The sequence below is a fragment of the Cornus florida genome, unplaced genomic scaffold, assembly GCF_030987335.1.
Source record: "Cornus florida cultivar Cherokee Brave unplaced genomic scaffold, ASM3098733v1 CherokeeBrave_3.0.0_Hap2_Chr06, whole genome shotgun sequence".
NCBI lineage: Eukaryota > Viridiplantae > Streptophyta > Magnoliopsida > Cornales > Cornaceae > Cornus > Cornus florida.
The window spans coordinates 2,546,535-2,564,313 of record NW_026775576.1 but is presented as its reverse complement, the minus strand read 5'-3'; the positions used below and the strand labels follow the sequence as shown (position 1 = coordinate 2,564,313).

Sequence of the window (17,779 nt, the reverse complement as noted above, 5' to 3'; positions counted from 1 at the left end):
CTTGAATTACAGTTGACAATTGAAAACTCAAAGTTTGCTTTGAACATATTAGACATGCTCGTGAGCCACATTCATGTTTTTGCAGCTCATATGAATTGGTAATCGTGGTATGGGTGGGTAAAAGTCTGAAGCTTGGTATTCTTGTCGATGAGATTGCACTATCAATGCATTTTGGCCTTACAATAGCCTAAACCTTCTGCAGAGACCAATCTTTCAAGTGCAATTGGATTGGCTAGTCTAGAGGGATATTTTTTATGATAACCAGGAAAATAGTTTCTGCTCACAGTTTTTTTATTGAACAATTTCTGTTTTGTAAGTTAACAAATTTTGTTCCCGTGTGTTTTTTTTTTCACCATACAGTCAATATCAGGATATAGAAATACAGTATGTTTAACCCTAGGTCCCTAACCAACAATTTTTGTGAAAAGAGAGGTGCAACATATGCGAAAAATTTTAATATCATTTCATTGATGAAAAGTTGATTTTGTCAGCTGAACTATCTTTCAAGTTTGAGGCAAGAAAGAGATGATACCATGAGTTGTACACTATATATTGTCATTAAGTATCAAGTACATTGGTTTTTTTTTTCTCTATTTTTTACTCCTTATCTATGACTATAAGACCTAAAACTTATACAGTTTATGTGTTAGTGTAACCTAAGTAACATATGAGATGCGATCATTTTTATGTGAGATCAAAATTCTGGGCACATTGTGTCCATAATTTCCCAAGAATTACTAGGTGTAGAACAAGGATGAAGCAATAAAACTTAGAAACATAGAAAAGATGAGAGAACAAATAGAGTACAAGTGTTAATGGAAATTAAATGACACATTGACACAAACAACAAATAGCAAATACTTCTCCACAACACAAATCAATCAACAAGAAGCCTCCACATACAATGATCCCATACTCCCATGCTTTTCAACAAATACAAGAAAGTAAATTGCCTCCACACGGGCTGATGATAAACAACGAAATTAAAATGCCTCCACAAGGGCCGATGATTTAAAAATTGGTCACTTCAAGGCATGTGACCCCCTAATACACCGCAAAAAGTTTAAAAATTGGTCACTTAAAGGCACGTGACCCCCTTTTTGCAAAATGGAAGCATGAAAACTTATAATCATCTCCGAAGCAGCAGCATCAGTAGCTTTGCCATCCTTATTTACATGTGTGCAAATGAATAAATCTGCACGAGAAAGCTGAATACCTTCGTCTTCCTCAATCTATAAAAGAAACATAGACATTGTGATATATATTATTATTTACCACTAACATTTATAATCATTCAACCACAAAAGAACTGAAATAATTTATATTGCCAAAACTTCAACTAACCTCGGCAGAAACACATACAAAGCTTTTTGTCCCTATAGTATGCATCATTATCTGCTTCCCACGGCGTTTTTTGTCTTTTTTACCGACCTCCTACAAAAAGTGAGAAAAGTAAACGTTCTAACATTCCACCTAAAGTAATGACTGAAAGCAGGTAAATTATAAATTTAACTCATTGACTTTAAACAAAATTGGTAGATGGAGGTTTACCTTCGCCATAGGCGTACCCCAATGCCTAACCAAAAATTCCCAATGCTCCTTTTCAACATCAGGTGGTGGGTTTGCCAATCTTTCTGCATTTGTATCCCTAACCGAGTAATATTCACATTTTAATTAACACTTGTACCCCCTCCATTTTTTTTTTCCGATGGAGGATATTGTCCAATGTTTTGACATGATTCCCACATCATACTTTCCCTGAAAATGTGATAATTGGTGCATGTTAATCCACTTTTTCCATAAAAATTATTTTAATATCATTGAAGGGTTTTACCTTTACAACGTTCCACATATCCTCCTTCAGCCATTTAGGCATCTGCCACCGAGTTTTATAGCACAAAGGAGCTAAATTAGCATTTTGGGCAAGTGTTCCCAAATAATTAGTATATGTACCACTTCCAGGGCCGATCGGCTATCCAAACTTATTAACCCTAAACAAAAATTAACAATTGTAGATGTTTAGTACAAAAATAAAGATAGAAACCCTTTTTACTCCTTCATATTGAATATAGTCTAATTATGTAAACTATATAAGATGATCTCTATATATATGTACCTTAATGGTAATAAGGTTGTCGCGTTTACGACATTCTTGCATCATGTTGGGCCTCGTCTCTTCTTCGGCGGTGGTTAGGATGATTTTGAAGTTGAAGCTTCAGTATTTTGTTCACTCACTTTTTCCACTTCACTAAACGTTCGTTTCCTTGTCAGCTTATTATTTATCCTTCCTAGAAAAGAAAACAAAAAAGTGAGAATTCATTTAAGAGAATGCAATCAAATTGTTTAAAAAAGGCAGTGCACAATCCAGGAAAAATCAATAAAAAGAAATAAAAAATAATGTGCCAAGAATAGTTCAAAACATATTAAAAATATATAAACACGCAAAAAAACTAAATCAGTTTTCACGGGAAGCGTACATGTGCATGCTACAAAATACGATACTGCAATATTATTGTCAAAGTTGCATATATATATATATATAGTGAATCAGAGCTTATAATATCCAAAAAAGACATTTGACATCCAAAAAAGACGTTTCACATCCATTGAGTAGTAGATATGGAATCATCCTAAATCTCATCTTCATCAAGGTCATCATCAACATCATCATCTTCTTCTATAGTTGTTCCAAGCAAATTAGCTCTTGTCCAAAACCTGCTCTCATCAGGTACATCCAAGTCGTTATCCACATGTTATGCATGAAATGGCTCCTGAACTTGATAAGATTCAATATCATGCTCTGCCATATCATAAAGGTCTCGCGGTTTTGCGCCAATAACCACTTTCCACTCATTGTCAATGATATCATCAACATAGAATACTTATTCAGCTTGAGATGCTAGAATGAAAGGCTCATCTGTTCCCAACAATCGTGATGAATTAACAAGCTTAAATTGAAAATCATCCTCCTTTATTCCTCTACCCTTGGACAAGACATCAAACCAATCACACTTAAACAATACCACCTTCCTATTTACATTGTAATTTAACTCAATGATATCAGTCAGCACACCATAGTACTGAATATCTCCTGTGACGGGATTTTGATCGGTGGCTCTTGCATAACTAGATGTCACTACCTTTATGACAACTCCACTGTTCTGAGTCTTTCTCCGTCTCTCAACATCTCTAACATGAAACTTCAAACCATTGATCACAAACTTCTTGAACCGTTTCGCGACAGGGTTTGCACCTTGTGCTAGCCAGCTCAGCTTATTAGGAATTGGATCTTCACTATCTCGTAACTGTATTCTTAAAGATATAACTTATATAATAAGGTAATTTTTCATAAACCTATAATACACCAACAACACAAAATTCAAATACTTACACGTTCATTAAACCATTTGTGAAATAAATCATGAGACATCTTCTCTAATTGTCTTGGTTTTAAATAGCGCTGCCTCATCTTAAGAAATCTCTTATGTTTTCTGCATTGTGAAAATATAATGTTAAACATATTGCCTATTAAACAAAATGAAGTTTGACACGAATATAATCATGTAATATATTGAGGAACTTAATCTTACTCAATGAATGGTTCTGCTCCATGATAATTGAATAAAACATACCGATAAGCTTGCACCAAAGTCATCTCATCTAGATTAATGAACTCTTGTTTTCCCAAGGCACGGCTATAATGACCCGGATTTTCACGGATATTTTTTTTTTCCGTTGTCTTTCCTTTCTGAGTTCAGTTCCTCTTCGCTTAGTGTCGTCTCGAGTGCTCTGGAGTGATTTCTGAGACTCTTTTCTGCGGATTGACAACTTCCTTTGAAGACCGAGTCGTTTCCACATTTTTCGTTTTTCGACACTTTTCACTTTTCGTCCTTTTCCCTATTTTGTCTTTTCCCCGTTTGACACTTTGTTGGCGTAACCGCACTTCTTGTGTTTGGAGTTGGTTTTTGACTTCATGTATCTCCATCTTGAGTGGTTTCCATGAAATACGTATCTTTACTTTTGTAAGAAAGTACTCTGGTTGCTCCAATGTCCATAAGGGCATAGATGCAAAGTTTTTTTAAATTATTTTCTTTTCTTGGGGTGTTTTTGATAAATATCTTTTGAAGATATTTTATTTTAGGGGTTTTTAAGAAAATATTTTTGGAAGATATTTTCATTCTGGGCCATTAGTGCAGTTTTCACTTTTTAGAGGGGCCATTGTGCAATTAATGAAAGTTATTGCTAAATGCCTTGTTTTGAGCCTGGATCCTCGTACGGGATTCATTTTCACTTTTTGTGGAGTCGTGTACTCTTAGAAATTCCTTCTGGTCAATGCTTTCCAGTTTCAGGGTTTCTGGCCCCAATTTGCGCCAAACTTATTTTAGGCATAACTTTCTGTTCGGGACTTAGTTTTTGACGCTGTTTCTTCCGTTGTTCATATTTTATCATTTTGAATCTTTTTTGTTCACAAAGTTTTGCCATTTGAGCGCGTCTGCTCAAATTTTACTTTTTCGGACCCGGTAGGGCCCGTTCGGGGCACTTTTTGAGATTTCTATAAAATAGGGGTGAGATATTTCATTTTTCATCTTCTCCCCTCTTCATGCATGACCTGGAGCTCCCATGACAGCCCAAGGGGTGCTGCCATCTTCTCTCTCCTCTTTTGGTACACTTTTCCTTGATGGAAAGTTTTCGGCCTTAACGTTCGTTATTCCCCTCGCCATGCTCTACCTTTCCCCTTTATTAGAATTTAGTTTTGACCATTTCTTGAGTTTGGCTTTGAGGTCAAGTTATGATTTTGATGGGGCTTTCATGGGGGTTATGTTCACGGCGTTATCCCCGACAAAACCTAGTAGCTTCGTCGGATTCGGAGCCATTCCATTTTGATGGCTTTTGAGATTTTCATCTCAAATTGAGATAGGGAATGTTTTAGGCTTTTGTGTGTGTTGTATTGAGTGTTTAGCATGATTATACAACTGGTATATATGCCTTGTATCAAATCTTGAAAGTTATTAACTTTTATTTCTTTATATAAGATTTAAAATTCATGATGATATATAACTTTGATTTGAATTGTGGCATGCTAGAAAATCTAGTTTTAATATGTTTGTTAACAGATATTAAATTAGGATTAATTAAATAAGAATTACTCTTTTTAATTAATATTTATCTTTTGTGAAAGATTAAAGTACATGGCCATACCTTGCATGAAATTAAGTTGTAGTATGCTTCTAAATTAGGTTTTGGCATGTTGTTTAACACACTTTAATTTGAGAGCATTTGGACAAGTTTGAAAATCTAGAGATTTTAATTAAAATGATTAATTAAAATCTAATTAAGGGTTCCGTTGACCTAATTGAGTGTTTAGCTTGATATTTGTGATAACTATGACTTATGTACTAGCATATGTTAATTTGGGACCATTTAGAGTTGTTTTAGAATTGAGAGATTTAATTATCATGATGTAATTAAATTCTACCTTGTTGCACCATTGATTGAACCATGTAATTGACATTGATAATATGTTTAAGGCATGATTTTAGGCTTATAATGGAATTATGAGTTTATGTTCCAATATTGAATTATATTGTTATAGCGTGTAACGAATCGCACACTGAAGATTCGACATGTGATGTTATTATAGTGCGTAACGAATCACGCTCTAAAGATTCGACATTGTCATCCTATAGTAGTTATGGATTTAGAGCATGTGTTGTGTGGTTACAACCGACTTATGCATGAAGGTAGTTTCATGTACTGTTTAATACGTATATAAGTTGTTAACTTAATTATTTTGGAGTCTTGGGACATTGTTACTGTGATATGGCTAAAGTTCGGCTTTAGTGCGGGAAGTATGAGTTCTCCCCAATTGAGATAGTGCGCACTAGGGTGGTCTTCCCAGTGGGTTAATGCCCAGAATAACTAATTTGGTCTTGGTTTTGTCCGAGACGTGATGTCCAAGTCTTCCACTATTTGTTTTCGCATTCAATTCTAAGTTTGCAATCATGTTTATATTGTGACTTGTGGTTTTGGCTATCGGCGGTTTGATGTTGTTAAGTACATCTATACTAAATTGTTATATTTAGTTGATTTCTCACTGTTAGATTTCTAGTTGATAACTTAGAGAATCTATGTCTTGATGTGTGGTATTAGATATTCTAATTATGCTAAATTGTTATATTTAGTTGATGTTGTATTTTAGACTTCAAGTTGATAACCTTGAGAACCACTATGTTGTTGCTTTGTGTAAGTATGCTCCTATGTTATTGCTTTGTGTAAGCATGACCCTATGTTGTTAAAATTGCATGAATGAGGTGATTGATGCTAGAAATGATCTTAGGTAGCTAGGATGCTCCCTGAGTCTCACCTTGACATAGACGTTAGGTGGAATGAACAACAATAATTAAATCATGTAACTTGTAAAACTTTAGGTCGATGCATGCTCATTTTCTACGAGTAGCTTTATGTTACTCACCCCTATGATACTAGGGCATATTTTAGGTACAGGATACAAGATTGGAGATTACAATTGCTTGGGTGATTTGATGAGTTGAGCTTCTTTAGAAGCATTCTTGTTCACATGCAAGTGTTAGCATGTTCATGATTTGTCTATGAAATGTAATTTTTCTGACTTGGAGGTTTGACAAGTCAAATGTTGTAAATGTATTGTAATGAGGCCATAGGCCATTGTAGCACATCTATTTTATCATATTACATACACTTGCATGCTCACTTTGGCAAACAATACCTTCCTTGATAAAACAAAAACCTAAAGTTGCATATTTTTTAGTTTGACCCTATTCTGTTACAAGGGCATTTCAGGTATTTCATAATGATTTTTTTTCATTTTTTCTCAAGAGTCATATATAAAACTTGATTTTGAGGGGGGTTTCTTTTTTGTGCTTTTCCAGAAAACATCATCTTGGCCCTCAAAAATTCATATTTTTCCAGAAAATCCTTGCTTCCAGGTTTTGCAAATTTTTAGTACAAATGTAGTTGGTACTATTCACTGACTTTTTTTTGAAAATCATCACGACCGATCCAAAACTTCCGAAGGTCTTGTGGGTGTATTTTAAGATTGCTTTTTCAATTTAAGCAATTTAAAAACCTCCCGAAGCCCTATTTCCAAAACTTGGGCAGTAGCTCGGATTATTTTTTTTCCTCGTGATCTGATTTTCTTGGGGGCATTCTGGGCATTTTACAAAGCATTTTTTTGTTTTCGTTCACGCTTGGGGTAGGAAACTTGATTTTAGGGGGGGGGGGGGTTTCTTCTTTGAGTTTTTCCAAAAAAGTCCGTTTAGATGCCCGTTTTTACTCTCAGTTGCAGTAGTGGTGGGTTGTCCTCGCCGGGCCGCCACGACATCATTTTTGTTTTTGATCTTTCTCCTTCGTCCGGACTCTGAATAAAGAAATTCTTGAGTCCATTATGATTAATTTTTTATTTTCTTCCCAGCGGTGTGCTCGATAGCACTTGAATCCACTTTTTGCAAAATGACCATTTTGCCCCTAGGTTCTTTTTGTTCGTTTTTGAAACGACACTTCTGCATTTGTTTCCTTTGGGTTCCGTGACCTCATTGAGGGTCACATTGTTGTCTTAGAGACGCATTGTATCTCTAGAGGCCGTTGTTTCACCTTTCGCTTTCGCATTTCGAATCCATTATCGGGTCATCTTTTGGTCATTACTGACGCACTGAGTTTACAAAACTTGGGCCGTCACAACGGCCTTGTGCACCAAAATCATTCACTTCCTCTCCATCAAGCACATTATCGGAATTCCTTTGGGGCCTATCGAATCTCGTCCCAATATTTGTCAGATAATGTGAACAAAAAGTCAAGCATTCTTCCGCCAAATAACCTTCTGCTATTGAACCCTCGGGATGACTTCTATTTCGCACGTAATTTTTCAAAGTCATAAGGTACCTAAATATAAAGAATGAAATTTAATAATATCATAATTATTAAAAAATAAACAAACTATAAATGAAAATTCATTAAAAATCTTGACCTCTCAATTGGATACATCCAATGGTATTGCACTGGTCCTGCAATCTTTGCCTCGTGAGCCAAATGAACAGATAAATGTACCATTATGGTAAAGAAGGCAGGTGAGAATATCATTTCCAATTGACATAGTATTAAAACAATCCTGTGTTCCAATTTATCCAAGTCTTCAGGCCGAAGAGTCTTTGAACACAGCTCTCGATAAAAGTTACTAAGCTCGACAAGTACTAAGCAAATATTCTTAGGCGATATCCTACGAATGTCTATGGCTAGAAGTTGTTGCATCAAGATATGACAATCATGACTCTTCAACCCACTAATTATACGCTCTTTCAATTTCACACAACGTGAAATGTTAGATGCATACCCATCTGGAACTGTAATGACCCGGTTATTTCCTTCCTTTTCTTTATCCTCAGAATTTTACGGACGAATTTTTTTCGTTGAAAATTCTTTTCTGAGTTCAGTTTCTCGTTGCTTAGTGTCATCTTGAGTGCTCATAAATGGTTTCTGAGACTCCTTCCTTTGGATTGACAACTTCCTTTGAAGACCGAGTCATTTCCACATTTTTTGTTTTTCGACACTATTCACTTTTCGTCCTTTTTCCCGTTTTGTCCTCTTCCCTATTTTGTCTTTTCCCCGTTTGACACTTTGTTGGCATAACCTCACTCCTTGTGTTTGGAGTTGGTTTTTGACTTCACGTATCTTCATTCTAAGTGGTTTCCACGAAATATGCAACTTTACTTTTGCAGAAAAAGTACTCTGGTTGCTCCCGGTGTCTATAAAGGCATGGATGCATAGTTCTTTGAATTATTTTCTTTTCTTAGGGTATTTTTCGTAAATATCTTTTGAAGATATTTTATTTCAGGGTTATCTAAGAAAATATCTTTTGGAAGATATTTTCATTCAGGGGCAGTTTTGCAGTTAACCCTTTTTGTAGGGGCCATTGTGCAATTAGCGAAAGTAATTGCAAAAATATCTTGTCTTGGGCCTGGATCCTCATATGGGATTCATTTTCACATTTTGTTGAGTCGTGTACTCATAGAATTTCCTTCTGGTCATTTTTCTCCAGTTTCAGGGTTTTTGGCCCTAGTTGCCGCCGAACTTGTTCGGGGCATATCTCTCTGCTTGGGACTCAATTTTTGACGCCGTTTCTTCCTTTATTCATATTTTCTTATTTAGAATCTTTTTGGTTCACAGAGTTTTTCCGTTTGAGCATGTTTGCTCAAAATCCACTTTTCTTGACCCGACGGGACCCTTTCGGGGCACTTTTTGAGATTTTCTGTAAATAGGGGACTTAAAGAAGAAAAAATCAGATTTTCTTCATCTTCTTCCTCTCTTGGCCCGCAGCCATGGATGCCCATATGGCTGCCACCTTTTCTTCTTCTCCTCCACTTGATTTCCTTAGTGAAAAGTCTTCGACCTTAACGTTTGTTGTTCCCCTCGACGTGCTCTACCTTTCCCCCTTATTAAAATTCATGTCTAACCGTTTCTTAAGTTCGGGTTTAAAGCCAAGTTGTTATTTTGATGGGGCTTCTTGTGGGTTCATGTAGATCGTGTTGTCCCCGACAAAACCCTCCGGTATCGTCAAATTCGGAGCACCTTTTTTTCGGTGGGCTTTTAAGATTTTCATCTCAAATTGAGGTAGGGGATGTCTTAGGTTTATATTATTGTTGTATTAATTGTTTTATAAGCATATACAACTTGTGAGCATGCCTTGTTCATTTTTTTAGAATTTAATTTATCTATTTTCTTTGTTTAGGATTTAATTCTAATGATGGTATATAGTTTAGAATTAAATTGTGATATGCTAGTAAATTAGGCCTTTGTGAGTTGTTTATCATATATTAAATTTGGGGCATTTAATTAAGAATTGTGAAATTTATTTAATATTTATCTTTAGTGAAAGATTAATTCACATAGTTGTATCAAGTATGAAATCAACTTATAATGTGATATTTAAGTAGGTCTTGGTGAGTTCTTTAACATATATTAAATTGGGGATATTTGGATATATTTGAAAATGTAGAGAAAAAATTAATTAATTAGCTTAATTAATTTTGTTTTAAGTGTATTAGTTACTTAAATTGATATTGGATGTAATAGGATGATAATTCCTTGAAATGTGGTCCGTTTAATTACCTTGTAAGCATGCTACTAACTTGTTGTAGAATTAGTACTTATAGCCCCTAAAGATGGTAATTTGACTTAGCATGATAGGTGATATCATTGTTTTAAATAGCTCGTTTAAATATATCTTGTGTAGGTATATAACTTGTCAGAATATTACAATTGCTTACCTTAGGAGCTTGTTACTAAATTGTAGCTTATTTAGTACTTGTGGCTTAGGATGGTAATGTGGTTCAATTGTTGTAAAATATTCTTGCTTTGTGATTCAACCTTACTTGTGCATGTAAATTGATTCCTAGACATTATTTGAAACGTATAAGTTTAGTTTAACTTATTGATTTTGCATAAGTTTTGAACTTATTGTTTTTGGAGGCTTGTAAAGATCATATTCATATGATGGCTAGGGCCTGGCCCTAGTACGGATTCATGAGTTTCCTAAGTCATATGAAGTGAGCAGTATGTAGTACCTTGTGGATTGTAATTACCCGGAATAACTTATACACGTGCGCACTAGGTAGTACCTTACGGGCTAGTAACCCGGAATAACTTGATTGGCCTGTAGCCAAGGATCCTAGTCTTTCCATTATTTAATTTCGCATTTAATTTCGAGTTGTTAATCATGGATTACTTGTAGCTTGAGAATCAATGCTTACTTTGGGTATTTGGATCCTATTTAGTATACTTGAACCTGTATACTTGCTCCATGTTTCATTTTAGTATACTTGTGCCATGTATACTTGTCTTGTGCGTATTTGTTAAGCTTCGTATACTTGTACCATGTATACTTATCTTGTGCGTACTTGTTTAGCTTAGTATACTTGTGTTTGTATACCTGATTTGTGAGTGCTCTATACATATATCTTAAACTTGTGTATGTATGCTAGATATTACTTATTTCGTTTAACATGATTTAGTATACTTATGAGCATGTGTACTTGAATGTCGTGTATCATATTTTAATACGGTTTAGTATGCTTGTGAGCATGTGTACTTGTATGTCGTTGTTCATTTCAACTGCATGAGTAGCTTAGGATACTCCTTGAGTCTCACTGTGACCTAGACATTAGGTGGCATGAGCCCCTTTAACATGTTTCACCTTAAGGTGATAAATTTGTAAAATGCTAGGTCGATGCATGCTCATCTCCTGCGAGTAGCTTTATGTTACTCACCCACGTAGTGGGGAAATTTTTCAGGTACAGGAATCAAGGTTCGAGATCTCATATTGCTTGGATGATTTGTAGCCTTGAAGGTTTTCAATTCTTGTAAAAGTTGGAATGAAATGCCATTTTGTAGCCTTATTTGTCTAAATTCATATTCTTTTATTTGTATATGTAAAGTGTACATAAGTAGACTCATTTTAATGTATTTGACATGTATAAGATGAGGCCGGAGGCCAATGACATGTATCTTGTATACCATGCACTTTTGTTTTCAAGGTTCATTATGAAAATATTGGAAAATGCTAAGTCATTATCTCATAACTTTTGCATCGGGTGTGGGAATTCCATTCTTTTTCTTTCGTAGGGTTTCTATGATCATGTATGAGGTGTGGCCAAGGGCCAAACACCATTTCATTCTAGGTTTTGCATTTTGGTTCCATTTATTGCATTTTTAGGCATTTTTGGCCGTTGAGAGGTCATATTTTGCATTGGGATCATTTTGAGGCCGTGGACCATTGGGACGCTTACTAAATGTCTTTTTATGTTTGCGTGCATATCCACATTGCATAAGACTCTTGAGTTTCAAATTTAGAACTATTTTTGGGCAATTTTATAAGTTTTTATGCAAAAACCTTGCATTTAGGGTGTCAATTGAGTTCCTCTTTGATTTGGCATGTTTTAGATGCTTGAATGAGGCTAGGAAATGTTTTGAAATGTGTTTGGATCATATAGAGAGCATGTAGAACCTTGGAGATGGACCAAGCACCATTTCCACACATTGTAGCAGCTTTTCATAGCAGCAGCAGGTGTGTCGGTCAGTTGATGGAGCTTCATCGGTCGGCTGACAAATCCCTCGAGACCATTCCAATAGCTTTTTTGAGATTTTAGGCATTTCGGTCGGTTGACCATGGGGGTTTGGCCAGCCGACGGTTGAGTTTCGGTCGGCTAATGGTTACATTTCGGTCGGCTGATTCTCCCTGGAACCACCCGTTCTCACTTTCTCTTGGACAACCTTGTTGTTCCAACTTTGGAAGACCATATCTCTTTATTTCTTGCCCAAATTGGTTCATTCTTGAGTCTAAGTTCAAGAGCTTGAAGTTAGCTCTCTAATGGTGCCAACCACTCATCAAGACTCAATCTATAGTGTGAGTTATTCCAGTTTTAGTGAGATAGGTTCGTGATAACTCTTAGACGGAGAAGGCCACTTTGTTTTTATTTCATATCTTTTCCGTTCAGACTCAGAATCAGGCAATTCTTGAATCTAAATTTTTTCATTTTTTGTTGTCTTTCCAATGGTGTACACGGTGGCACCAATTTCAGTATGAAATGACCATTTTGCCCTTGGTTCATTTCTTTTCTGGTTAGGCATTCTTGCTTCATTTCTTGGCTCATTAGAGTTCCATGGCTTCATAAGGAGTCACTTTGGTGCCTTAGGGATGACGTATATCTCTTGAGGCCATTTTGCTTCCTTCACTTCCATATTTCGGATCCGTTATCGGGTCATCTTTTGGTTCATCACAGGACACACTGGGTTTAAAATTTCAAGGTCATCACAGGAACTTTAACATTTTTCAACACTCGACATAATGTGCTCTTTTCAAGTAAAGATAGCGTGAAACTTACAGGAGGCAAATAAAATTTGTTTGAATCACGTTCTTGTGGGTGAAGTGAAGGCCTTATTCCCATATCCTGTAGGTCAAGTCTTGCTTTTAATTCATCCTTCCCTTTCTGATCATTCATCAATGTGTGAAGTATATTGTCACATATATTTTTTTCAATATGCATCACATCTAGATTGTGACGCAGAAGATTATACTTCCAATATGGTAATTGAAAGAATATACTCTTTTTTTTCCAATTGTATGGCGGACGCGTCCGATCTTCACGCTTCCGATCTTTATTCATTGTATTAACACTCTTTCCAAATGGTGGAAATTTAAGGCCCTCTAATTCATGTAACAATTGTGGTCCAGATAACATAGGCGGCGCACACCTTACCTCTTCAGTGCCGTCAAATGCTGATTTACAGGGCCTATATTTATGATCTTTTTCAAAAAAACAACGATGCCCATCATAACATATTTTCTTGCTACGATCTAAGAAATGAGAGCAAGTGTCTTTGTTACAACTAGGACAAGCCAAATACCCTTTTGTACTCTAACCGGATACCATTGCATAACCAGGAAAGTCAGAAAGAGTTCAAAACAACGTTGCATGCATACGGAACATCTCATTTCTTAAAGCATCATAAGTTTCCACCCCATCAACCCACAACTCTTTTAATTCCTCTATCAAAGGCTGCAAATAGACATCAATATCATTTCTAGGTCCCTTAGGGCCAGGTATCAAGGTTGATAGAATAAAATAAGGCTGTTTCATGAACATCCATGAGGGTATGTTATACACGAGTATCAAAACAGGGCATGTACTATGTGCAACACTCATGGTCTTGAATAGGTTAAACCCATCAGTTACTAATGCAAGCCTGACATTCCGAGGATCACTAGAAAATGTTGGGTATCTTTTATCAAAGCTATCCCATGCTGGGGAGTCAGCGGGATGTCTCATCAATCCATCCTTGATTCGCTCTTCGGCATGAACAATCTTTGGAGTCTTGGCTTCAAAGGAAAATATCGTATAACTTTAGCAGGAATTTTTTTATTTGTTGATGAGGATGATGTACTTGTATTGCCCTCAGTTTCTGAATCAAAAACTTTCCACCTTGACTTGCCACAATTATGACACATTTCATCATTAAAGTGCTCCTTCCAATACAACATACAATCAGAAGGACATGCATGAATGTTATCATATTTAAGACCCAGGTCACCAATCATCTTCTCTATTTCATTAAAGGATTTTGGTAATGTCTCGCCATCTGGTAATCCATCTTTTATCACTTTTAACAAATCAGTGAATGATTTATCACTCCAATTATATTTAGTCTTCACTAAATATAGCTTCACTACATAGGATAACTTTGAAAACTTTTTACACCCAGGATATAACTCTTGGTTTGCATCTTCCAATAGCCTATAAAATTTTACTAACTCTTCATTTGACACCCTTTGGTGCTGATCATTTTCTCCGTTGGTCTCTGCTCTCCCTTCAATTGGAACACCAAAACCCTCATGTAAGAGTCCATGCATATCATCATTTTTGTTTGCATTGATATCGTCATGTGTTGTGTGTACATCAGTTTGCCGAGAAGATGACAACATTTCTTCCCCGTGATAAAACCAAGTTGTGTATGACTGAATAAACTTATTGCACACCAAATCATCTCTCATCTCAGAACGTGTTTTTTTTTCTACAATTGCCACAATCAGTACAAGGACAATATATATGCCCATCCTTCCCAACTCGCTCAAATGAGATATCTAGAAACTCTTTAACTCCACGCAAGTATGCTGAACTTAACCTATTTGCATAGTAATGCATATAAAAAATCAAATTTCTTAAATTGTAGTTATTAGATTAAGTAACCTAATCAAACTACAATCTAAAGTACCTTGACTGAGTTATCCAACTTCTATCCATGATATTACATCAAGTAACCTAAATAAAATATATAGATAAGAAATATATTATTGGTAAACATGATAACAATTTAGTCAAGGTATTTGAAAAGAATAAAAAAGTAACATGTACAAAAAAAAAATCATGACTACTCCGTTAAAACAAATTCCTCAACAAATTGTAGCTAGGGTTCCTAAGAATGATCGTAAATTTTTAGTAAAATATCATTATGCAAGATGGGTCCATTGTGTACAGCAAGAAAGTAACAGGTAATAGTTCAATCTCCAAAATTTCCTCATGAACATAAATAAATTATTTGCATTAATCAAAATAAAATCATATTGCGACACGATTATTTGTAAGAGCTGACAATTCAACAAGATGATATACCAAAGTTGATTTACCTATCATGCAACAAGTAGAATATATTGATCAACTAATAAAACTCATAAGGAATAATTTTAAATGCATAGAAAAAAATAAAAATAAAAAGCAGGAATAGCAATCATCAATACCTTCAGAGAATATTAGCCAATCAAATGCGAATTATCCCCTTCTTGATTGCTAATGCGAAGGAAACCGGGACAAAGCCTGAATTATAGTGGTCACACTATCAGCAATAACAAGAACATAGCAAGCTCAGTGTCTTGTAGCATACAAAAACAGAAATTTTTGGACTGAATGAGTTATCGTAGCATTATAGAGAAATTTAAATGACTTTGAACTATGGAAGCTAGTTGAGAGTTTCAGTTTCAAAACCACCATTTATCTGATGCAATTTTCCTGCATTAAGCTTTGTGAAATTCTTACCCATATGAAATCAATTCACATAAATGACCCTTAATATTCACATATCGTAAACCTTCAAACTATTACTATTACGGAGTTTTTTTTGTTTTTTTTTTTAAAAAAATTAGGATATAATTGTACAATAATAACATAAATAAGTAACGGGCGCAATCAAGAAGCAAAAGGGGCATCAATTTAGGGAAATATGTGTAAATTTGTCATAAAGATGTTTTGGCCAAGGGGATGACAACCAATGAACAAAATAGTAATAAGAGTGTTTAAAAAAAAAAAAAAAATTTAAAACTGCTTAAGTTATAACTAAAAGGAAACTGTAATGAAAGGACTGAAAATTGCAAAATGACATAATGTCAATGTAATGAAAGGACCTATCCCCATCACCAGAATGGGTCAATTGCCTACAACCCAAACCTAACTTACACCCATATTTGTTGTTTGGTGCTTCAGTTGAGTAACTTATTTATGACTACAAAGAAATTCATCTGAAATTAACCATTTTTTTTATACAGAGTACTCGTATATAACCTTTTCAAGAATTGCCTTTTGCTTTTCAAATTTTCAGTTCTATGGAAAAAATATTCTCATTTCTACATCTTATTTTCTAACAACTCCAACACAACTTCATCTAGATAACTCTTTAAATCTTTACTGCTTTTTTTTTTTTTTCTCCTAGAAATTTAAAATCTTAAATCTTACCCCATTTCAATCCTATTTTTGTTCCTCATCTTCCGCCACATCTTTAAAAATGAGAGACAAATTATGACAGAAAAACACTTTACAACTACCGTACTGTTATAAACAAAGTATAACACAATAAAATTATGTAATTAGATTACTCCAATTTCAGCCATGTTATTGCAAAGAACTATTTGTGGCCATACAAGCTGTTTTGGAAATGAAGAAAAAATAGATAAAATAATTACTTTTTCTATTTTAAAGGTGGGGAAGTTCACAAGAAACCACATTTTCCCTAAACTGATTGTGTATACTATTTCTTTAGTAGATTAAAATTAACCAGGAGAACTTATCAAATTTCCAATTTTACCATTTAATCCATTAAGCTAACACATTCATCGAAATAATGAATTAAGCTAAACACAACTTAGAAATAATATATACAAAAATATAAAAGAGCACACTGACATTTAAATAATTCATTGCAAATTCAAATGTTTCATTGCAAATTGATTTACAATGCTCATTGTTATTTTCAAATTCAAAATTTAGAAACAAACTTCAATTTATCAATGGATTTAGGATCTTCATTTCATCATTTTTGCACAAAATTTACCAATAATATAACAAGTTTATGCAAGCATCCAGAAAATTATGAAACTCAATTCCAGTCAAAATGGAGCATCTGGAAGATAAATGTGGCAAAACAGCCCAAGGAAAGAAGAAGTAAAGAAAAATTTCAAAGTTTAAAACAAAAAAGTTCAAACAATCAAACATAGGAAGTTAGGAGCACACCTTGTTTAGACTTCAGAAAGCTATAAGGAGGAGGTAAGGAGCTATCTAAGGCTTTCACGATGTCCAGTGCTCGGGGGCAAGGAGCTAGGGCTTTCACGAAGAAAGTCGTCTATCGACTCTGCATAAACAAAGCTAGGGCACGTTGACAAATATGGTAAATTCATAATTTAAATTAAAAAAAAAAAATACACAGGTAATCAAAATCAGAAGGTGAACAGTTACTAACCTAAAAAAATTCTCGTCCAATCTGTTAATGTAGACGAGGTTTTGGAAACCCACAACGATGACTCTTTCTCTCTCTATGTGTGCCGTAACAATGACTTTGTCTTTCTAAACTAAGCCACCAGTTTTAGAATGTTGTAATGACCCGGTCATTTTCCTTCTTTTTCTTTTCCTCAGATTTTCACGGATATTTTTTTCCATTGATCTTTTCCTTTCTGAGCTCAGTTTCTCATCACTTAGTGTCATCTCGAGTGCTCTGGAATGATTTTCGAGATGCTTTTTCTTGGATTGACAACTTCCTTTGAGGACTGCGTCATTTCCACATTTTTTTTTCCGGACAATATTCATTTCGTCCTTTTCCCTATTTCGTCATTTTCCTTACTTCGTCTTTTCCCCGTTTGTCACTTTTTGGCATAACCACACTTCTTATGTTTGGAGTTGGTTTTTGACTTCATGTATCTTCATTTTAAGTG

The 17,779-nt window shown here is 35.0% G+C and overlaps 1 long non-coding RNA gene across 3 annotated transcripts; it reads right to left on the bottom strand.

Annotated features, from left to right (window-relative positions):
• Positions 1-590: 590 nt before the first annotated feature.
• On the bottom strand, positions 591-17,386 carry LOC132311055 (uncharacterized). 3 transcript variants are annotated; one of them, XR_009482806.1, is made up of 8 exons: positions 17,311-17,386; positions 17,085-17,202; positions 15,323-15,417; positions 2,117-2,288; positions 1,835-1,991; positions 1,552-1,758; positions 1,345-1,434; positions 591-1,232 (listed from the first exon to the last, which is right to left on the bottom strand). It is a non-coding gene; the product is annotated as an uncharacterized LOC132311055 (long non-coding RNA). The 3 variants fall into 3 exon arrangements; XR_009482805.1 differs by having other exon boundaries at positions 593-1,232; positions 15,323-15,398; positions 17,085-17,216; XR_009482804.1 differs by having other exon boundaries at positions 594-1,232; positions 15,323-15,398.
• Positions 17,387-17,779: the final 393 nt, after the last annotated feature.